Source organism: Papio anubis, chromosome 12, assembly GCF_008728515.1.
Source record: "Papio anubis isolate 15944 chromosome 12, Panubis1.0, whole genome shotgun sequence".
NCBI lineage: Eukaryota > Metazoa > Chordata > Mammalia > Primates > Cercopithecidae > Papio > Papio anubis.
Window position 1 is genome coordinate 99,509,453 of NC_044987.1, and position 25,185 is coordinate 99,534,637.

General features: G+C 36.0%; 1 protein-coding gene across 12 annotated transcripts in view; it reads right to left on the reverse strand.

The window, feature by feature from the left end:
• Positions 1 to 25,185, reverse strand: part of LRRC4C (leucine rich repeat containing 4C) — a 1,317,608-nt gene that overhangs the window by 203,607 nt on the left and 1,088,816 nt on the right. For all 12 annotated transcript variants that reach the window (XM_017948475.3, XM_017948470.3, XM_021926805.2 and 9 more), the window contains one exon: positions 1,367 to 1,460. The gene's annotated coding sequence lies outside the window, so the exon portion shown is untranslated. The remainder of the gene's footprint in view (positions 1 to 1,366; positions 1,461 to 25,185) is intronic.

Consider the following 25,185-nt stretch of genomic DNA (forward strand, 5'->3'; position numbering starts at 1 on the left):
TTGGAATGAAATGACCTTCAATCTTAGATGATAAAACACAAATATGAAAGGAGCAGGGTTCATTCATTATAGAGGCAGCATCTAATGGAGAATATCAAGTCAATCCTGCTACCTTCTACAGATACTTGGCTTGGTTCATAGTCTTGCACCAAGTCCATTATTTTACTTTCTTCAAGCTTACGATTCCTTTTTATATTTTTAATACATTATATTTCCTTGGTTTTATTTTTACCAATAAATAAATCCATGTACACAGGTTGTTTATTAAATTAGAGTTTCAAATCCCCATTGAGACAAGTACACTGAGGAGTTAACTAAGCTCTTTTACTACCTAAACTGTTCCCTCCACCTGCCCTTTACAGAATAACTTAACGGTATGCCTCAAAAATTGAAAATTACTATCTGTAATGGGTTTTTATTTTGTTTAAAAATAAGTAAAAACGTAAGTGGTAGTAGTCTACTATACAGTCATCTGCTCTGTGATAGCACAGACAGCATGTCTATTGTCATTCTGAAAATATCTGACTTCACATAGGAAGGTGGGAAAAATTTTGCCTAGAATATTTCTTAGAGCAGGGAGAATCTCAGTCCTGTGGCTTCCTCCATTACCCAGGAGAAATTATCTTAGTGTGCTGCTAGGTTAAGAAAATCCTGATGCAACCTCTAAAGAGCCTTTTTCCTTTTAGGTAGGTCTCTCCGATCCTTCAATGGTAACAGAAAAAAATACTCATTCCTCATTTCAATGTTTTTTCTTCCATGTGAAGGAAACTCCATTATAGCAGCTCTTCTGGCCTCTCTTTATCCCCCTTTCTCTCCCTTCTTCTTGGTCGGTAGAATTGCTTATTTGATTGGTGAACTTCAAAGCAAGATTTTTGTCAATCACATTCTTTTCCCCTTCATCTTTACAGTGAGCTACTTGAAAGAAGATACACTCAGGTCTGCCACTCCATACTAGAAATTTCATAGGGCAGGCTGCCATATTGGGAGAGCCTGCAGTTGCCACGCACTTCTTGGGCCTGGATGGGTAAATCTATCTAATGTTGTAGTTAAATGTTAGGAAGTTCATTTTTGCCACACTCACTGAAATGTTATCCCCAAATATTAACTGTATCATTAATAAAAGCGATGCCTGGTTCTTGGGCCTAGATGGATAAATCTATATAATGCTGTAGTTAAATGTTAGGAATTTCATTTTTGTCACACTCACTGAAATGTTATCCCCAAGTATTAACTGCATCATTAATAAAAGCGATGCATGGTTTTCTATTTGTCTATTTTCTTGACTTAGTGAACCTCACTTTGTTCTTAACTACAGCAGCTAGAATGGAAGCCCCTAAAGAATAGATTAGTGGTATTTTGAACTTACCTTAGTAAAATTTCTCCAACAGGTATTGATCTTCCTGAGAAAACTCAAAGAAGTTTAATAAGTGCTCTGGATTTCTGCAGATACTTCTTTAAACCTGGAGGAAGATAACATAAATATCATATTTTAAAATCATGCTATACAAGTGAAAACAAACTTAGTATTAGACATCCCTGCCTGTTACATTCCCTCAATATAATTTAGTAATTTAAAATCACAGAATGTCTTTCACACGTGTGTGTTACATTACTAACAAATCAAGACATGGGTAAACTATAGCAAATATGTATATGTATATATTTATATATTGAATATGTATATATTTATATATTGAATATGTAATATATATTGAATATTTATATATTGATATATCGAATATGTATATAAATATATACATATATATCTGTTTGATTTAGTTTACCCAACTCTAGATTTATTAGTCTTTCATTTCTTTGTTAATATTCATTGCATTTTATTGAAATATGTCATATGAATTTCACTGGAAAAGATTTTTATCTATAAATAGCTGATTGTACATAAATTTAAAAGACTTCCTGCTCTTACTTCTTCCCTCTGGCCATGAGCTAAAAACAATACAGATAATTATCAGTTTATTTCAACTCTAATAGTTGAAACTGACATTAAAAAACTAGAAAATATACACTGTAATTTACAAATTTCTCAGTTTGATATAGCATCACAGAAAATAAGTAAATATAGACATTGGATTGAGAATTAGAACTGGATTCAATTCATAACCCTGCCATAATTAGCCAGATAATTTTGGGCAAGAATCCAAAACTTACTGAGTCTTAACTGCTCCACATGTAAAACAAAAAGCTTTGTGCAAAATTGCCACCAAGGACCCTTCCATCTTTCAAATTCTACGATAATTTTCCTTCTAAGGGTATGTTTTCATATGGGTAGAAGATCAGGAAGATTTTGTGGAAGCAAAACTCTCATGCTTAAATAAAGCCTGAATTTTTATACACTTATATAAACCAATTGTTAACTTCTCTCTCTCGAGCATGAGTTATTTGTAGGTAAGTGATACTAAGGTGGTTGTAGTCAGTGAATTTGAGATTCGTGTATTACTTGAAAAAAATTAATTATCTACCTGATGGAGTTTAGTACAATTTTATTTTTAACTCAGAAGATTAATAACCCTTTGGAGCCTAATGACCAGTAGGTCAGTTGTCCATCCTTCAGGTATCCTGATGTTAAGGAGAAGTTGAAATTCTGAAGGGACTGGGCAAACCACTTACAAAAAATATGTAAGATAGCTTACAGAATTTAGCATGATATGATGATTTTCCCCTCACATATCTTCCAAGGAAAAAGGTATTTTTGGTTGAAATATTCATATTTAATTAGTGTTCATATGTTGTTGTCTTGCAAAAACAATACATTTCCTAAAACTGAAGGGTTGAGTGATAGGTGAAATTACTACTTGCAAAGATAATTTTAAAACTGGCATATCAGATTTGTTTGCTACTATTATTAGAATAAAAGAAACTAAGCTTGCATTATACTTCTAATGTACTGGGCTAATCTCTCTACATTACTTTACAAATTAAGCTTCATGACTACTCCATAAAAATTTGGATTATAATTCTCATTTTACAGATTAAGAAACAGAGGTAAGGATGTTCAAGTCAGTTAAACAACTTAGTTTATTTAACCCAGAAAGAGATAAGTGGCAGAACTGGCAAGTCTGTTTAATCCCCAAGCCTATACTTTTTCTTACTATGAACTATGCTATGTATCCTGGCACTACAGAAGTTGATGGCTACTTCTGGGCCCGCACATATTCAATTGAAGCAGATTCTATCAGACCTGTTGTATCTTAGCCTCTGAATGCATCAGTTGATATTGATCTTTTCATACCTGAATGCCTTGTCTAATTTCTCAGGAATCTGATTTTTGCATTCCATTTCAATTGTATGTTCAGGGGGACAAAATGATGCCTCCTCCTTCTTCTGAGTTTTCTACTTGGTATTTAATAAGTTTCAAATAAATTTGTTCATATCAGGATTCTTAGTACAGAGAACTGAGCGTGGTGGGGCTGCTGGCAGGGATATAGCATCAGATTAGAAGTTCTACAACAGGTGGTTGTGATGAGAACAAGGCAGGGGGTTTGTTGGTTAGAACAAAGTGAATCATATTATACAGCTTCATTAAATGTGGGGCTGGAAGGGACTCACCAATCGATTCACTAAATATTACACTGCACAGGTGAAGGGAGTAAGATACAATATGTCCATGAACTAGAAAGCAGGTTTTAGGATTTCATTCATCTACCCAGCTTCTCAATGGTAGCACTGATTCTTCGATTGCATGTTTTAAAAAAGAAATTCACTTTTTTTTTTTTTTTTTTTGAGACAGAGTCTTACTCTGTCACTCAGGCTGGAGTGCAGTGAGGCAATCTCAGCTCACTGCAAACTCCGCCTCCTGGGTTCAAGGGATTCTCCTGCCTCAGCCTCCTGGGTAACTGGGATTACAGGCATGTGCCACCATGCTTGGCTAATTTTTGTAATTTTAGTAGAGATGAGGTTTTGCCGTATTGTCCAGGCTGGTCTCAAACTCCTGACTTCAGGTAATCCACCTGTCTCAGTCTCCCAAAGTGCAAGGATTACAAGCGTGAGCCACTGTGCCCGGCCAAGAAATTCACTTCTCTAGGCTTCAATGTGCCAATCACATTGTGCACATTAAGACTCAGGGAGCATAGGTTACAGAAGACCTTGGAGTCAGACCAACCTAAGGTCAGCAGCCCCACTTCCTGGTTGTAGAACTTTTCTATGGGTCACTATCCTAATTTATGAAACAGGATAGTGAGAGGTCCATCCCTTTTATGCTGCTTTGGGATTTAATGAAGAAATTTCTATAGGATACTTTGCATCAGGGTCTGTCCCAGAGTAAGCATATATAGAGATATCCAGGTATTGTCAGCATCCTCACCATCATTATAATTTATTTTCTGTGGGACTAATATAATGGAATATCCTCTGTAAATTGTATTTTCCTTTGGAAATATAAATCTCAATAAAAAGAGATTATGACTGAAGTACTAACAAAAGATACTAAATTAACCAGGATTGTCATGGTAACTTTATTTTACTCACCAATGAAATGGGAAAGACACAAATCTCTATACATATTTGAAATTAAATTTTCAATACCCTAAAATAATAGGCTTGGAAATGAATCCTTTTGCTCAGAACAGCCTAAAGCAATTGCACTCAAAGGCAGAAGTTCTCATAGCTTCTCATAGCTAAATGTTATAACTAAAACAAATGATTTTACATGACAAAAAAGGGGAAATGTCACTTGTTCTCTTAATTATAATAAGTTAATGTGAAGGAATGTCCATTTGGACTCTGCTGTTAGAAGCTCAGTTATGCAATATTCATATAAAAATAGTTCCAAATCAATACAACATGTTTTAAATTTACATTAACATTTAAATTAATGAGCAGCTCAATGTGAATTATGGCGCTTTAGATGTTTAGGACAACATCTCTTCTTGCCAACTTGGAACAGAGTCTATTGACTCACCTTCATCGTTTCATAAACAGTTTCCAGACTCCATGTATTTTCATTGCCAGCGGATTTTTCAGACTGATGAAGGGGCTGTATTGACATCACCAGGGAATAATGTTGGCCCTATCCACTAAAGTTATAAAATGCAGCTAGCAAGTGAACATACCTCTGAAGGACAGTTTGCCACAGATGATTCTCATGTCTCGGGTTGCTTTAGAATTAGAGCTTATTCCTTTTTTTCTCCTATGGATTTTTTCATCAAATATTTCTAGAGCACCTATTCTGGAAAGAACACTGTGCTAAAAGCAACACAGATCCTACTTCAAGGAACCCACCCTCTATTGAATGAGGTAGTAATGTATATAAACAATTATAGAATAATATGACATATTCTAGGATTAAACAATGTATGTATTAGGTGCTATTGGAGGTACCTAGATAAGACTGAGGAGGATCAAGGACAACTTTCTGAAGAAATTAGGCTTTAAAACCAAGTAGGCATTAGTTAATTAAGGAAGTATAGAAGATCTCACTAGTCAGAGGGAAGACCCCGTAAAAGAGCCTGATATCTTCCCTTCAATGAACAAGAAATTCAGAATGATTAGTGTGATAGGTGGCAAGTATGTGATTGTGTGTGAGTTTATGTGTGTTTAGTGTGTAGGTACACATGCTTACATAGAAGTGTGAATGTAACAAATTGACATCCATGATTAGGCAGACCAATTAATGAGCTATGTCATATGTCATAAGGAGTTTGAACATGATCCTTAAAATTATGCAGATGCAGAAGTTCTGATGGATTTTAAGTAAGCTTGATTCTAAAAGTATTGCTCTGGCAATAGCACAGAGAATGGATGAAAGGTGAGTCGTTTTTTTCCATAAAGGTGAGGAGTTTTTTGTCAGATGTCAAAAGAAGACTTAGTAAATCCACACTTGAATTCATATGACATCAGATGCAAGACACAGGTAGCGGAGAATGTCATAGAAGCTTAGCAATTCTAAATCTTATGGCAAAATGAAATAGGCAATGAAAATTAGAATTAGCAGTGCTGTATCTGAGTTCTACCACCCTCACTCACTTATGAAAAACAATAAACTGAGCACTAACTATGCACCAGCGGTAGTATTAGATCCAGTGACAGAGTAACGAATAGGCTAGGTAAGGTCCCAGCTCTCAAGATATCTATATTTTCTTGAAAGCATGAGAAAGAACAATTCTTGAGAAACATTTCTTGATAAATGAGACAGAACAATTAAGCAAATACAAATATTTACAGATTAGGGTAAAAATTATTGAGAAATAAACAGGGTGATGTGATAATGACTAGGATGGAGTCAGACAGGGCTGCTTAACTGAAGAGCATAAGCTTTGGATTGGGGATTCAAATCCCAGCTCTGCTATTTCTCTATTATGCTGTGTTGGCAAGATCTTGTGCCTCAGGTTCCTCTGCTATAAATTGAAGCTAACTATTCCACTTCATAGTCTTATTTTGAGGACTAAATCAGTTAATAAATACACAAAGATAGGCTGGGCGCGGTGGCTCACGCCTGTAATCCCAGCACTTTGGGAGGCCAAGGTGGGCGGATCACGAGGTCAGGAGATCGAGACCATCCTGGTGAACACGGTGAAACCCCGTCTCTACTAAAAATACAAAAAATTAGCCGGGCATGGTGGCGGGCGCCTGTAGTCCCAGCTACTCAGGAGGCTGAGGCAGGAGAATGGCGTGAACCTGGGAGGCGGAGGTTGCAGTGAGCCGAGATTGCACCACTGCACTCCAGCCTGGGCGACAGAGCGAGATTCTGTCTCAAAAATAAATAAATAAATAAATAAATAAATAAATAAATAAATACACAAAGATTAGCCCAGTGCTTAGCAAATAGAAATGCTCAAAATTACTATTAGTATAGTCATAGTTACCATTATTACTTTATTAGTATTATTTCTCTTCTACAAATAGATCGGCAATGGAAGGACTAGTTGAAAGGTGAAATTTGAGCTTAAACCTGAAGAACGAGAAAGAGCCAGACATGGGTAAAGCCTTAGGAAACATATTCACGCCATTTCCTAACAAAGCCAACAACAGTGCAAAATTTCTGAAGTGACCTTAATGTTAAAATGTCTTCAACTTATTAGAAACTACTTCAGTATTATTATGTAAGTTTCAGCTACTTTTGCTTTGACTCCAGGAAAGGAAGGGTCACTTATCTAAATTAAGAATCCAGGCCAGGCATGATATCTCATGCCTGTAACCTCAGCACTTTGGTAGGCCAAAGCAAGAGGGCAGCTTGAACCAGGAGTTCAAGATCAGCCTGGGCAATATAGTGAGACCCCATCACTTAAAAAAGGAAAATAGCCAGGTTTGGTGGCACCTGCCTATAGTCCAAGTTACTTGGGAGGCTGAGCGGGGAGGGTCGTTAGAGCCCAGAAGATAGAGGCTGCAGTAAGCTTTGATGGTGCTACTGCTCTGCAGCCTGGGCAACAGAGCAAGGCCCTGTCTCAAAAGAAAAAAAAAAAGAAACCATATTTGCTAGGATTATATAAAAAAGTCATGTTTGAAAGATAGCTACTAATACTTATTTTTTTCATTTTTAATCAACACCAGGCAGCCAATGATCATAGCTAATATCAGAAACTGTCATTTTCCAGCAAATAAATGTGTCAATGATTGGGATGATAGAAATTAATGGTGTTCAACATATATGGATTGACAAACATATTTGAGATACTACTCACAATCAGATTAAGACCCTTTAAGAATCTAGTGAGGCCAGAGGCATGTATCTTTAAGTTAGGGATGACACCCAAAGCTTTGATCTGTAACTGGTTCTCTGTCTAGCCATGGGTGAGAAGAACACTGACTGATCCAACCATAAGGTTGGAATGCTGTCTGCTGAAAGGTGGCATTTTGAAAACCTAAAAAAAAAAAAAAGAAAAAAAAAAAGGTGGAATTTTGTTGCACTTAGAACAGATTATAAAAACTGTTGCTTGCTTGCTCACTATTGAAAGCATGTTTGTCTAATACAACTTTGTGTTTACCAAAATTAAGTACTGAGGCATAGCTAACACTATGGGCTCAGGCTTCTTTGCGATTATTATTTACCAAAAATAAGTCTGGCCGGGCGCAGTGGCTCAGGCTTGTAATCCCAGCACTTTGGGAGGTTGAGGTGGGTGGATCACTACGTCAGAAGTTCAAGACCAGCCTGGACAAGATGGTGAAACCCCGTCTCTACTAAAAATACAAAAATTAGCTGGGCATGGTGGCAGGTACCTGTAATCCCAGCTACTGAGGAGACTGAGGCAGAGAATTGCTTGAACCCAGGAGGTGGAGGTTGTAGTGAGCCAAGATCATGCCACTGCACTCCAGGCAAGACTCAGTCTCAAAACAACAACAACAACAACAAAAAACAAAAACAAACAACAACAACAAAAAACTATTGCTGTGTGTTGTGCAGGGCCAAAGAAGCTTAGATCAGTTTGCAATACTTAGCCTGTCCAAGGACAAACAAAAAACCATTGCTTCTGGAGTATGATAAAGACATTGCTAGAAATTGAAATTAGAGAGCTAGACAGAAACCAAACAATGCAGGAACTTGCAGCTCCTGACAGCATTGCTGGATTTCATTCTCATTGCAATGAAATCTTCTAAGATATAAGTGGAGAGAGCCATTGATATGAGTTTTTTAAAGATGATAATAACCAGTGTGTAGAAAATGGACTGTAAAGGTAAGATTGAGTGCAGAGAGGAAAGTTCAGGAATATTTCAGAAATCTGGGAAAGAGTGATAAAGGTTTCAAACATAGCCGTGGAAATGGACACAGAAATGTAGATCGGTTTTGAAATATGTTTTGGAAGAAATCTTAATAGGATTTGCTTGTGGATTAGAAGTAAAAAATACCACAAGAAAAGATTCAAGTGTAGGACTGCTGTTGGGAAATTTTAATGCTGAATGTGGTTAGTTGAGGTGGTCTATGCCTGAGAGTTGAGGTGCATCCTTATCGCTAATAGGAGCCTCTCTCAATGACAGAGAAAGAAATGTAAGTCTCCTGTTGACTTCTATGAGGAGCCATGCAGAAATCTGCCATTTCCAATGACAGGACTTTCAACAGAGGCTACTTTTGGAGAATGCATGCCCTTTGGAGTCACGTGAGATGCCTTGCTTACATAGAGAGGCTTTTTTTTTTTTTTTTCATAAATAAATAGGAAGATCTAAATGGGAAATCTCAGTGTTTCATATTTATTTCAAATTCATTGAGCCTTACTGTTCCCTTGTAGAAAATGAATGACCAAGAAAAGGGCCTCTATTATTATCTGTTATCAGAAAGAAGTTGGTATTAATTACACTTGTTCTTAGCCAAAAGGCTGAGAAGCGATATTCATCAAAAGCTATGGAGCTTCAAAATAATCTTGGATTTGAGTTCAGTGTATGAATATGTTTTCATAGTCACTGATTTAGTCAGTCAGTCAATCCATCTGTCAGTCTATCAGTCAGCCATTCCTTAATAAACATTTACTCTGAATTAGCTATGCACTGGGCCAGGTGTTGGTGATGAGTCTTTTGTAACTTCTCTTCTGCCTCTACATTTTCTAAATTTTTAGTCTATTAAACACCAACAAAAAGTATCTCAAGCAGAATTCATAAAACTGATTTCACTACACTCTACATTGACTCTAGAACTACAGCAAAATTTAGTAACCAAAACAATAAAGTTAATTACTTTTATGTTGACCAATAAAAACTTTCATCCTTTAGAATATCAAGAAAAAATTTTCACTTATGCTTCCAAATTCTAATTGTGAATTTGCTTGAAATTTTTTAACGAAAGGAATTAATCATTATGTAAAAATGTCATGATCTTTATACATGTTAACAAATATGTAACACAGACAGTGACAGGGTTTGTAGACAGACATTACTAAAAGTGAAATATTTTTATACATATTTTAAAAGAATTTGCTTTGCATAGTAAGAACTAAAATGAGAACATTTATACCCAAACTTGATATTCCACTCTTCCATGGCCTGTGAAGGGTTGGAAAGATAGTTCAGTATTCTGTGCCACAATATTTTTATCTAAAGTGGAGTTAAATCTATGTAGTCACTTTATCCTTATTTATTTTAACATGAGAATTACAAGTCTGGTGTCTAGGAAGCCTGCTAGGTTCTCTGGTTTTTATTTCAAAATAAAGAGACCACATCATTACTATCACCTGAAGTAAAAAGAAATTAAGAGATGAATTGCCTAAAAGAACATATTCATATCATTATCAGTTCAACGGTACAGTATAATACTGCCACACATTGTGTGATTTTTTTCATATTTGCCTTTAGCTATTGGAGACAACTAAAGTTGTTGACAAATTGCATGCATATTTTAATCCACGTCATCATACTACTTCTGGGACTTCTCTAAGGCAGGCAAGAATAGTCAACCACTGGAATAAGTCTTTCTGGATTAATATTTAATAATTGAGGTGTTGTACATTTCCTGAGGATTTTGTGAGCTGGTTAAAAAATTAGTAATCTCACAAGTACTTGGGTGGTATCACTTTGTAATTTTCCCCCAGAGAATAACTTTGATAATCACTTCTGTCATAATTTAAAAATGAAAGATAAGTGATTATCAGTTTAAATACAGAATATTTTATGGGTTATTTGCATTTGGAGGGCTCAGAGACTAGTGGTTTCCATTTAGACAATTCATAAATGTGAAAAAGGTAATCGGATAATAGCAGCATGAGGCAGGTAATTCCTAAAACTATCTGCACTAAATAGATTAAATAGCTTCTTTTCAAAGACATATTAATATATTTTAATGTTTTTATGATGGCACCTTAGTAACTCAAAAAGAACAAATACTACCACAAATAAAAGTTTATCTGTCTGTGGGGGAAAATTGAGACCTGTGATGAGCCGAAAAGTAAGCTTAGTGCAAATAGACCATGAGTGAGTGACAAAATGCTACTCGTTATAAGTGGGGTTGATTCTGTGCTCCATATACTCTCATTATGTATTCTGCTAATAGCACAAGGAAGTGAAAATAACAGTTAGTTCCGTAAAGAGCTGGGTGCAACATTAAGATTTAATTAAACCTTGTTTTACTTGGGCAAGCTAGTCATGCAGTGATGTCACAGGAGAACAGAACCCAACACTCTGATGACTAGGAGCAAAACGACGTGTAGCTGAAATGCTAGTGCACATAGCTAATGTAAACAAGTTGAGGGGAGCAAGGGAAACAGTGCAGTAAACTGAAACCATGCCACATGAGTCATGCTGGAAGGATGTGAGGGTGTTGAGTCTGTAGAAAGCAAACAGACTTTGAGAGGACTGGGCAGGAATCAGGGTTTTTGGGTTATTCTGGTAAACTATGATTCAAACTCTTTTGTGTACCTCATGGTATAGCACAGGAAACAAAGGTAGGGATGACAGGAAACAGGAAATGCAATTTCGGCTCAACATAAAAAAATCCTACCTGTCAAAACTATCCAAGAGTAGAATAGACTGTCGTTGAAGGTAATCAGTTTATAATCATTTGAGGTATTCAAGTATTGACTGCACAACCGCTTGGTAGTTATTTCCTTTTTCTTTCTTTTCTTCTTTTTTTTTTTTTTTTTTTTGACGGAGTCTCAATCTGTTGCCCAGGCTGGAGTGCAGTGGTGCAGTCTTGGCTTGCTACAACCTCCGCCTCCCGGGTTCAAGCAATCCTCCTGCCTCAGCCTCTCAAGTAGCTGGGACTACAGGCACGTGCCACCACATCCGGCTAATGTTTTGCATTTTTAGTAGAGATGGGGTTTCACTGTGTTAGCCAGGATGGTCTCAATCTCCTGGGCTCGTGATTCACCGGCCTCGGCCTCCCAAAGTGCTGGGATTACAGGGGTAAGCCACCACGCCCGGCTGGTAGTTACTTTCTAACTAGGTATAGTGCCATTCTCAGAATCCAATGAGTCATACCAGTTGGGTGTTAAATTAATGAAGAAGAGGTAGTCAAATTATGAATCTATATAAATTGCACTTACTTACATAGTAGAATTTGAGGTGGTGTGATGCTCATTTTATCTGTCAACTTGACCAGGTTAAATGATACACAGATAGCTGGTAAAACATTATTTCTGGGTGTGTCTGTGAGGGTGTTTCTGGGGAAAGTTAGCATTAAAAATGTAGCTATCTCACTTATAAAAATATTATTTTTAATTAACATATAATAATTGAACATATTTATGGGGTACAGAGTGATATTTTGATGCATGTATACAATGTGGAATGATCAAATAAGGGTAATTACCATATCTACAACCTTGAACACTGATTATTTCTTTATGTTGGAAACATTCAGAATCTTGTATTAGTCTGTTCTCATGGTGCTATGAAGAAATACCCAAGACTGGGTAATTTATAAAGGAAAGAGGTTTAATTGACTCACTGTTCTGCATGGCTGGGGAGGACTGAGGAAACTTACTATCATGGTGGAAGGCACCTCTTCACAGGGTGGCAGGAGACAGAATGAGCTGAGCAAAGGAGGAAAAGCCCCTTATAAAACCATCAGATCTCATGAGAACTTACTCACTATCATGAGAACAACATGGAGGTAACCAACTCCATGATTCAATTACCTTCTACCAGGTCCCTCCCATGATGTGGGGATTATGGGAACTACAATTCAAGATAAGATTTGGGTTGGGACACAGCCAAACTGTATCACCTGTCTTCTAGCTATTTGAAAATATAAAATAAATTACTGTTAACTATACTGTTATAGAGCACTAGAACTCATTTCTCCTATCTTGTAATTTTGTATCCGTTAACCAATTTTTCACTATTCTTCCCTTCCCCATCCCCTACCCAGACTCTAGGAACCACTATTCTACTCTCTACTGCTACAGGATCAACTTTTTTAGCTTTCATATATAAGTGAGACCATGTAGTACTTACTATGTCTCACCCCAGTTAGAGTGACAATTATCAAAAAGACAAAAAAAAAAAAAAATAGCAAATGTTGGTGAGGACATGGAGAAAAGGGAATTCTTATACACTGTTGGTGGGAATGTTAATTAGTATAGCCATTATGGAAAACAGTATGGAGGTTTCTCCAAAAGCTAAAAATAGAACTACCATATGGTCTAGCAATCCCACTACTTGGTATACATCCAAAGGAAAGAAAATCAGTATGTCAAAGATGTATCTGCATTCCCATGTTTCTTGCAACACTATTTACAATAGCCAAGATATAAAATCAACCTACATGTCCATCAATAGATGAATGAATGAAGAAAATGTGGCATATATACACAATGAAATACTATTTATCTATAAAAAAGAATGAAATACTGTCATTGACTGAAACACGGATGGGCGTGGAGGATATTACAGTAGGTAAAATAAGCAAGGCACAGAAAGTGATTAACATTTGAATGAGTAGACTGAGCAAAGAAACCTCCCGTCTCCAGAGTGGGCAGGCATCATCCAACTGGTTGAATGGCCTAATAGAACCACAAGGTGGAAGAAGGTTGAATTCTGTCTCTCTTCTTGAGCTGAGACATGCGTCTTCTCCTGCCATCAGGTATCAGAACTTCTGGTTCATGGATCTTCGAACGCTGAGACTTAACACCAGTAGCCCCAAACCCTGCCATTCTTCAGACTGGGACTGAGTTATGCCACCAGCTTTCCAGGTTATCCAGCTTGCAGGAAGCATATTGTGGGACTTCATAGTTTCCATAATTACATAAGACAATTCCCATAATATTAATAAATCCTGCGTACATGTTCATTTTTATATATTCTGTTGGTTCAGCTTCTCTGGAGAACCCTAGTGAATACAGGTAAGATTAACAGCATTGACCCAAGTGCCATAACATGTAAATTAACACTTGAGAAGCAATTTCTGTGATGAAGCTTTTTCTATATTTTGTGACCTTTAAAAATTGAATGCACTTTAGCAGTATATTAGTTTCCTAGGGTGGCCATAACAAAGTGTCACAAATGAGGTGGCTTAAAACAGCAGCAATTTATTCTCTTACAGTTCCTGGAGGTCAGAAGCCCAAAAGTAAAATATGGCCAGGCCACAATCTCTCTGAAGGCTCTATGGGGGAATCTTTCCTTGTCTCTTCTTGCTTTTAGTAACTCCAAGCGTCCCTTGGTTTGTGGCACTTTAACTTCAATTTCTGCCTCCATCTCCATATGGCCTTCTTCTCTCTATGTGTGTCTTCCTGTATGTCTAATTTTTATTTTAGTTCATTTTATCAAGACACCAGTCATTGGAGTTAGGGCCCACCTAAATCCTAATCTCATTTTAACCTGATCGTATCTGCAAAGACTCTATTTTCAAATAAGGACACATTTATAACTACCAGGGGTTAGAACTTTAACATATGTTTTTTGAAAACACAATTCAACTCACGACAAGCAACGTTACATCTTTTTATCATCAACACTTGTGTAAATTAAGGTATCTAATCTTTATTTTAAAAGTATTCTTCCTTTCCTGGACTTTAACTCCCTGTATTTTATTCTTTCCACTTTCCAAGCTAATGAAGCTAAAGCACAGTTAACTCTCTGAACACATCATCTTCTTTTACATAATTGTTCATGGATTGGAGCATTCTGCCTTGTCCATGTCAATACTTTCTAGTTGTTCTACAACTTTTAGCTACGTTATCTATTTCTTATATCTGTTAGGCAAAATAGAGTTTCCTTCATCTTCTGTTCTCATTATAGCATCTGCATATATCTTCACTAAACCAGTTGTCAAGCCATATCATTAACATTTATTTCTCTCTCTCTCTGAAACAGTAAGTTATTTAAACGCAGGGACCATGTTTATCACACATAGACATTTAGTGAATTAATGGACGACTGAGTAGGTACACTTATGACCCATGCAAGTGTCTGAAAGAATCTGAATAAATGAGGTGTTCTGGATATTAAAACAAGAATAGCATAGAGAGTGAAGGCCACCAAAAATATCTCACTTTCAATTTTTTTATGAACTCCTCCTCTTGCTATAATCAAACAATATATAAGGGAATCCTTACTCCTTAAGTTCAGTTTTATTAGTGGGTATGTGGAATTATTCTGATTAATCATCTTTATATATTCATTCATATTATTTAATTATACATACACATATTTGTGAGATGCTACAACATATACAAGTTTTTAATGTAGAAAAGCCTTGGATTTTTTGTTTGTACATTTTAAAGTAATATTAAGCATATTATTTATGAGTGAAAAATTGCAGTTGTCGAGTTATTTTTAAAATTGTAAATATGACCTGGCATGGTGGCTCACACCTGTAATCCTAGCACTTTAGGAGGCCGAAGTGGGAGGATCACCTGAGGTCAGGTGTTCGAGACCAGCCGGGTCAACATGGTGAAACCCCGTCTCTACTGAAAATACCAAAACCAGCCAGGCATGGTAGCAGGTGCCTGTAATCCCAGCTACTCAGGGGGCTGAGGCAGGAGAATCTCTTGAACCTGGGAGGTGGAGGTTGCAGTGAGCTGAGATTGTGCCATTGCATTCCAGCCTGGGGGACAAGAGCGAGACTTTGTCTCAAAAAAAAAAAAAAAAAAAAAAAAAGACATTATAAATACGTGGGATTGTGTGACTCTTAACAGAGGAACAGTTTCCAATAAGTATTGATAATGATCAGATGAGTGACTTCAATTCATTTCCAGTGGTCAGGTCACTGTTATCTGATACATTTTTATTGCTGGTATTGTTGTGTAGAAGAGAGTGATAGGGAGGAAGGAAAAAAGGAGGAAAGGAAGAGAAGATAAGAAACAAAGTAAAAATCTTAGTTAGATACCCCCAATTATCTTAAGGCTTTATCATACATCACTGTCTGCTGACTGGCTGGATGGCTTACACAAACAACAACAACAAAAACGTTCTTAGTGGATACAATTCTGCAGTCCTTGGTGCTTCAGATGGGAAAACCTAACCTGGTATTTTTCCTTGCTGTGTTTTAGTATGTACACAGAGGATGCTGATGGGGATCCTGTTACATTTTATATTTAAGGGCACCTATAATGTTTTCAAAGGTCTTAAGACTGCCAAATGATTTCTAAATATTAAGTTTGTGGTTACTGGGAACATTTGCTTAGCAAGGACACAATTGAAACATTTTAGTAAAGCTTTTAATAATGGTTTCAGAAGATCACACACACACACACACACACACACACACACAAAGTAAGCCAATGGGTATTATTATCCATAAGGCCAGTAGGCTAGAGTTTGAGAAGATTGAGAAAATAAGTTTTGAGGACATAATAAAAGATTTTAAGAGCAGTCTACTTCACTATTTCACAGTAATACACCACCAAGTGTGAGTAGGGAAAGAAGGTAATTATATTTTATTTTGCTGTCTACATTCTATCTCGTTGGGTGTGTATACTCATAATTGTTTTGTGGTTACTTGCAATATTCAAGCAATTATAAGCACATTAATTAACACATAATACTTCTGGCAGAGTACTGAAGTCACCAGATAAATCTATAATACTTAAATATGTACATATATATGCATATGCATACATAAATATGCAAGCCATCCAGCCAGTCAGCAGAGAGCAAGGCATGAGAAAAAAGGATTAACACAATTCAGAGTACTTATCTCAAATTTTTACTTTATTTCTTTCTTCTCTCCCTTTTATCTTTCCTTCTTCCCTCCCTCCTGGGCTACCTAAAAGCAGCAGCAGCAACAAAGCAGGAACAAAACCATATAGGATAATAGTGATCTGGCCACTGAAAATCAGTAGAAATCACTAAACCCATTCATCTGATCATTATCAATACTCATTGGAAACTTTTGCTCGGTTAGTCAACCAATATCTGGTTGAGTCACAAAATCCCACGTATTTATAACTTTTAAAGTAACTAAGCAACTATAGACTTTTCACTCATAAATAATAGGCTTGACACTATTTTTTAAATGTACAAACAAAAAACAAAGGCTTTTATAAATTAAAACATTTTAATACATTGTAGCATCTCATAATTGCTCTTATTTCCTGTGTTACATTCTTTTCGGTGCAGAAACCATGACCCTGTACACAAAAGTCAGAATGCAACGTGTGTCTGTGCTATATTGTTTAATTTATACATATTTTTATTATATCAAGAAAGAGGTGGGTTTTGTAGATGACATTTAAAGACATATCAAAAAATATATTTCTGAATTAGAATTTAGGCTTAACATTTCTTCTTCAGTCTATAAATCCTACACCTAAGTCCTCTCTTATTGAGATGTAAGACAGAAGGTGAACTTTCTTATTAAAGGGCTTTTCAAGCATCCTTCCAAATGAAATAGCCAAAACAATAGAAAATAAAGAATTAAGACATTTAATAAAACTGGAAGGGATTCTAATTGTATTTACTTTGCTAGAGCATGAAAAATGTATTATATGATTAGGATGGAGAAGCAGAAAATCTTAGAAATGTAGTTATGACAATTGTTAGATGTGCCAAATTCAAATGTTCACCCAGGTGAATTTCTTTTTCACTGTCATTGTATGACACTCTTCTGCTTCTGATTATACCTACATCATGGAAGACTTAACTTTTTATAACGGTGCATATCTTGAAGAGAATGGATTCGTCTAACTTTTTGAAATTTCCTGTTTATGTAATTACTCATTCAGTCCATGTCTAGAGTAGTACTGTGTAATGCAGCTAAGTACATGAGTTCTGGATCCAGATAAACTGGATTCAAGTCTATACTCCAACTTTTACTAGCTCTATGACTTCAGGAATGTTTTTCATCTCTTTGCCTCATGAACTTCATCTGTAAAATGTAGACACTAATAGCCTCCACCACATAGGGTCATTTTGAAGAGCGCTCCGTGTCAAGCACACAGACCAGTGTCTGATACATACTAAGCATTGTATGAGGTCTTTATACTTATTTTTTAAGTTGAATATATAGTTTTTAGTAGAGTACTACTTGCCAGACATTGTCCTAGATGATGGCGATATAATAGCAGCCGAAACAAAATCCCTGCCTGCGTGAAATCTACCTTCTAACCTGAGTAACTGTGACAGAACATAGGTAGCTATTCACCAAACCTTTCTGCTTTTTCTTGACAGACTGCTGAACTACATATCCCAGTTTTTTTCTATGGTAATGTGTGTCCATAGGACTGAGTTGTGGCCAAAGGAGTGTGAAAGGAAGTGATGTGCACTATTTTGGGCCTGGCTAATACATGTTTCCCACATACCATTGATTCTTCTCTCTTCCCTTGCCTGCTTGCTATATGAAGACGCCTGGACAAACTTGAATGCCACAGGCTTACAGAAGTCAGTCTTTATTCCTGAATGACTGTATGGAGCAGATCCCCAGCCTCATCTTGCTGCTGCCACCAACATTCAGATTCATACAACTGGGAAAAAACTATCCTCTATTGTACTATGCTGTTAAAACTTCAAGGCTTATGTCTCACAGCATTTAGTATCACTTCAGTTAATGTGGAGAGAGTAAGTAGACACATAAATCTGAAGTATAATATCAGCTAGTGCTAAGTGCAATGCAGAAGAGCGAATCGGGCCGAGTGCGGTGGCTCACACCTGTAATCCCAGCATTTTGGGAGGCCGAGACGGGCGGATCACGAGGTCAGGAGATCGAGACCATCCTGGCTAAACAGTAAAACCCCGTCTCTACTAAAAATACAAAAAAATTAGCTGGGCGTGGTGGCGGCGCCTGTAGTCCCAGCTACTGGGGAGGCTGAAGCAGGAGAATGGCGTGAACCCGGGAGGCGGAGCTTGCAGCAGTGAGCCGAGATCTCACCACTGCACTCCAGCCTGGGCGACAGAGTCAGACTCCATCTCAAAAAAAAAAAAAAAAAAAAAAAGAGTGAATCAGGGAAAGGGAGTGGAGGAGAGTGGTCAGGGACGTCCTCACCATGATACGCACATCTGAAGCGAGATATGTAAAGAAACGCATGTACAGCTATAGAAAAAGCACTCCAGACAAAAGCAATCAGGAGAGCAAAACCCTGATGTGGGAAATTGCTTGGAATTTTCACAGCTTCGTGAGAAAATCAGCATCGGCTGGAACTGAGTAAAAAATGTGTTCAGAGGGAATCAGAGGACAGACCAGTAAGGCTTTACAGATGAGGGTAAAAATTGTGGATCTGATTGGAAGATTTTCAGAAAGGAAATCATGCAATGTAATTTACATTTTTAAATAATCACTCTAGCTCCTGTGCAGAGGGTGAGTTAGGAAATGATTGAAAGCTGAGATATCATTTATGGAGCTATTACAGTAGCTTTGAAAACAACACAATGGCAGTTTAAGTCTTCTTAAGTCTGTGTTTTTGCTCCCTAGAACCTTTGTCCATTTGTCACAAAACAATGGATCATAAATACACCATAAAGTCAATAATCTGCAAGCGTTGTTTTATGATAAATGGACAAAGGTTTTAAATAAGGACAACAGTTTAAAATAGGTTATAATCTGAAATAATCTGTTTACTCCTCTCCCAGAAGCACTTGAGTTTGACACCATCATTCTTTTTAACGTTTGTTTTAAATTCAGGGGCACTTGTGCACGTGTGTTACATAGGTAAACTTGTGTCATAGGGGTTTGTTGTACAGATTATTTCATCACCCAGGTATTAAGCCTAGTGCCCATTGGTTATTTTTCCTGTCCTCTCACTTTTCCGTTTCTCCACCCTCTGATAGGCCCCAGTGTGTGTTGTTCCCTTCTATGTTCATGTGTTCTCATCATTTAGGTCCCACTTATAAGTGAGAACATGCAGACACCATCATTCTTAAATCCATTCATAATTACAGGTGGTTCCCTAGATATGCCCTACAACTCTTACCTTTCTAAAGCTGGAGATAATTCATCAAACTGTGGAAATCTTGTTTTAGATTTTCTAAACTTAAACCCTATCACATCTATTTTTAATTTCTGTGATTGATACTTTCTAAAATGCTTTTACATTTTTTTTTACATGGAACTAGTACAACTCTTGACTATATTGTTCATATGAAGATGCGGCTGTTTGGAAACAGCTTGACTTGTATCATAGCAATTGAAATTATATCTCCAAAGAACAGGTTCTAAAGGTAGTAAATAAGTTCAATGTGAAAAAGGGTTTTGTAGTAAGATATGTTTTGGAGTCATTGAACTAAATAAAATTAGTTGGATCCAACTTCTGTGGGGCAGTTCAGATAATTTAGCATGCTTTTATGTATATGACTCTCCACGAGTTAAAATAATATTTGGAGTATTTATCAAACTTAATTGACTACAGAAGTCTTTCCTCTTTTGTAGGATATTTCAAAGGACTAAATAAAGTTCTGTTGAATACATGCTACTGATTTCCAGAGGACAGAAGTTTTAAATAAGTTTTAATCTGATGTGCTCTAAAAGCAGCAATCTATATGACCAAAATGGTAATTCAGCATTGAAATGAATATGAGGACTATCTTGTACACTCATACTAATCTCATTCCTCAGAAAACTTCTTTTGGTAATATTCTCATGAAGAAATCATTTCGAAAGTAATTTTTTTAAAAATGAAAATGACAGCAGGGAATTTGTTAATATTACCTAAACTTACTCCAACATTTCTGAATAAACTGTACATGAATCTCATCTATTCAGAGTTATCTTCATTAAAAATAAGATTTGGGGGAGTCTGGTAGGAAAAGGCTTCGTTCTGTTTCTGGTCACTAGACTATAAAAAGAGAAGGAGACTCCTGTTGTTAGAAATTTACAGTATAGCAGAGATGACTCATCCCATCACTTAGAAGCCTCCAGAAAGCCATAGATGAATGCTGTTTGCTTTGTGTCTGCGTTCATCCTTTTCCTGTTTCCTGTTTCAAGATGAGTAACCAGTTACAAAGGACCAAAGGGTGTTTTCACACCTTTTCCTCCTCTTTATTAAGGTAGACTTTACAGCCCAAATGTGACAGGTAGTGTTTTGGCACTCTAGATTTCTCCCAGGAACATATTATCTAACTCTGCAGGAATTGGAGACTTTAGATTGTCTCAGGATTAATAGATACCACTTTGCCATCAGCAAATTCTTTGTACCCAGGAAACAAGTTTGTAGTCAGGTATGCTATCTTTTCTTTGGACAGTCTATAGTAGTTGTCCAAAAATAAAGAACACTTTGTCTTTCCACAATATAATAAAAATAACATGGATTATAGAATAAAAAAACCCCGAACTCCGTATCTGTTAGTCAAGGTGCTTAATGTATATAAGCCTGTTATTTAATTTCTCAAATGGGCAAAAAAATCAACCAACTAACTTCACAGGGGTGTTGTATGAATTAAAGAGATTTAAAATTTGTACTATTTCAGAATATAAATCTAGGGAAGCAGGTATATGGACTGCATTGTTCTCTTTTCTACCCAATGCCTTGAGCAGTACTTTACATAAAGTAGGCAGGCAATATAATTTTAATTGTCCTGGTTGAACACAGTATATGGAAGCCCTTTTTATCACAGGTCCCAGTATAAACAAGGTCACCAGTGATTAGACATGGTTTGTGACAGGAAATTTTTGTTAATCATAAAGTACTGCTTTTAGTATTGAACATGTTTTAGGTGAACAGCTGGGCAGTTGAAAAGACCTTATCAATTGTAATAATATGAATTTCTTCTCTCCTTTATTTTGTGAATTTTCTCCAAGGAGCAATAGTGAGGAGTAACTTCGTGTTTTAGGACAATTATAGTATTTAAAGATGATTTTAATATGTTGAATAAAAAGGAAACTGACATTTACTTGGAAATTTGGCATATGTGGTTCCAAGAGAGTAAAAATCTAAAGATTGTGTGGGTGTATGGTTTTTATCATTCTTCCTTATGGTGTTCTGAAATGAATAGCTAGAACTTTTAATTGAGAAACAGTTTCATTAAAATTACCTATATTTTCCATTGCTCTAGTATATTCTAATTTGCCTAAGTAACTGTCTTCTTTATCCCCCTTCCCATCCTGCTCAAGCACATGGTTATTTCTACTTTATATGCTATTTTCCAGCATACAAAAACTAGGGCTAAAATAAAGCAAAACAAGACCCCATAATGCATATGAAATTCTGATTTTTCTTTTTTTCACATGGCCAAAAACATGAGAAGTTCACCAATGGGTCATGTACAGTTCAAATACTGGTTAGTACTTTTTTTTTGCATCCCTTTCCTGTAGAAAATAGAAGAAAAATACAGAAAACTAACAGTGTTGAATTATAACGTAGTCACATAACTACTTTTACCAACCTTGCTCGTTAAAAATTCCTCTTCTCTAAATACACTGGGAATAAGGAATGTATGTGTACTGGGGACTGGGGATAGGGGATACATTTGGAATATAGTATTAATATGTGTAAGTATAAAATGCAATAAATGTGATAAAAGTAATAATAACCTTTATCAATGCTGTGTGCAGGTACTCCGACAAGTGTGGTGCAACATTCTTTCATTTAATTCTCACAATTCCACCATATAGGAATTTTGTAGCTATTTTACAAAAATCAAGATATTGAAGATCAGAGAAATTATTCAATTATACATGTATCATTATGTAATACAATGGTATTACTGAATAGTGGAGCTGAGGTTAAATATCAGGTCTGTTTATTCTGGTTTCTGATCACTAAGGACAAAGGGATATGTCTTTTCTAAATGCAGAGGAGCAAATAAAAAAATAAATTTTAAATGACAGAAACCAAAAATTAAGCTCATGTAGTCACTTATCTACCATGGGTGAAGATTTGAAGGTCAACATTCTACCAGTAGTCTCAGCCTCACAATCCATATAGTTCTGTTAGATATCATGTTTTGGTGGGGAGTGTAGCACAAAATAAACTAAGGAAATCTTGGACTTGCCAAGGATCTATTGAAAGTTGTCTGCTGGCATCATAACATCAAAGGCTGTTGAAAGGAGCCTCAACAGTCAAAAACCCTAATATGAAGTGATGTTTGATATTTCTCATTTCTTTCCCACTTAAAATATATGAACTATAAAAATCTTTCAAATTTATATTAATTTCTTTGTCTTATCTTTCAGAGTTCAAAAAACAGAAAAGAAGATAGTCATCACAGTTGATACATCACTTTTCATATCTCAACTTGCCTTTGCCTTAGTGAGTGGCAAGGTTGGGATTCAATTCTAGAAAGAAATATAAATTGATGTTCCTTGTGCTTAGAAAATGTGGTATGACATACTAAATATTTGATCCTTATTATAGAGATTTTTCTGTGGTTTTCTTTGTAAATCATAGCTCAGTGCTGTGCTTTGTATGTTGATAGAGATTATGTTACTGGCACTTTTTCTCAAAAAAAAAAAAAAGTCTTTTTAAAGAAAATACAGCAAAGTTTATCTGTAGCCAAGTCATATGGTTGTCAAATTCAAGAGTATTATTATGAAAAATTAAACATCCTCAGTTTTCTCCCCAAATATTAATGTATAAATTTTAGAGCAATTTGATAATTCAGTTTAATCATTTAGAAAAGTAAAGGTGGCCAGGTGCGGTGGCTCATGCCTGTAATCCCAGCACTTTGGGAGGCTAAGGTGAGTGGATCTTGAGGTCAACAGATCGAGACCATCCTGGCCAACATGGTGAAACTCATCTCTACCGAAAATACAAAAAATTAGCTGGGCATGGTGGCATGTGCCTGTAGTCCCAGCTACTCAGGAGGCTGAGGCAGGAGAATCCCTTAAATCCAGGAGGTGGAGGTTGCAGTGAGCCAAGATTGCACCACTGTACTCCAGCCTGATGGCGAAGTGAACTTCTATCTCAAAAAATGAAACAAACAAATGAAGAAAAGTAAAGGCTTTATCTCATAAATCAATGAGGAAAATATCTGCAGTTCAGTAGAAAACAGGTAAAGAAGATGGAGAACCACTTGGTAGAAAAATAAAAGCAAATGATTAAAACACATAAAAATTATACAACATAAATAACTGCTTTAAAGAAAAATAATACTAATGAAACATTTGCTGGCACAATCAGTTTTGTAATGTTCTTTTTGATGTGATCAGTTTTGTACTTTGCTTTTTGAAGTCTCATTAAAAGCACCTTTTCAGAACAAGCATTTGCTTTAATTCTCTTTTCCCAGTTACTGTCTATTCTACTACCCCATATATACTACATATTGCTAATCATACTATGTAATTTTCCTTTACATCTATCTATTTATCTATCTACCTACCTACATATTTATCCATTCATTCATCCATATTTTAGTCTAGTCATCTCTCCATCTATTTTTCTTTATTGTCTATTTTTTGTCAAATTAAAAGTGGGCTCCATAAGTATAGTAGTAATGTTTCTCTAACTTGCTACTATATATAGATATATATATTTTTGCCTAAAGTAATGCCTAACACTTAATAGGAGCTCATAAAATGGTTACTGAGGGAATGGTTAAATACTACACAATTGAAGAAATTATATATAAACTGACTCACTACCATTGGAAATTCATATTAGTGGAACTCAGTTTATATATATATATATACTTTGACATGTTTGCTAAGAATGTAACCTTAGGTACATAATGAAGCAATATTTGGATAGCAGAAATCTGGAATTAACCTAAGTCTATCAATAAGAGACTGATTAAACAAAGTACTTGACATCCATATGATAAAGATGCTATTAAGCACTAAAATTTATATATATATATACACACATTAATTTTCAATTTAGTGGTACATATGCAGGATTGATTTTTAGGTAAACTTTAGGTCGTGGCAATTTGGTATACAGACTATTCAGTCACCCATGTTATAAGCATAGTACCTGATGGGTATTTTATTTCATCTTCTTCTACTTCCCAATCTCCACCCTCAAATAGACCCTGATGTCCTTTGTTCCCCTCTTTGGTCCATGTGTTGTCATTGTTTAGCTCCCACTTATAAGTGAGAACATACAATATTCAAAACCAATATGTTTTTAATGTGAAGTGATATATAAAGATCTCTAAATTCTAGACAAAAAAACTTAACAAAAGAACAATGAATCCAGGAGTTGGTTTTTTTGAAAAAAGAAAAAGAGAGAGAGAGAGAGATAGACTGTTAGCTAGACTAATAAAGAACTAAAAGAGAGAAGATCCAAATAAACATAATTAGAAATGGCAAAGGGGACATTACCACTGATACCATAGAAATACAAAAAGGTCTCAGAGACTACTAAGAACACCTCCATGCACACAAGCTAGAAAACCTAGAAGAAACTGATGAATTCCTAGAGACATATAACCTCTGAAGACTAAACTTGGAAGAAGTTGAATCTCTGAGAAGACCAATAATAAGTTTCAAAATTGAATCAA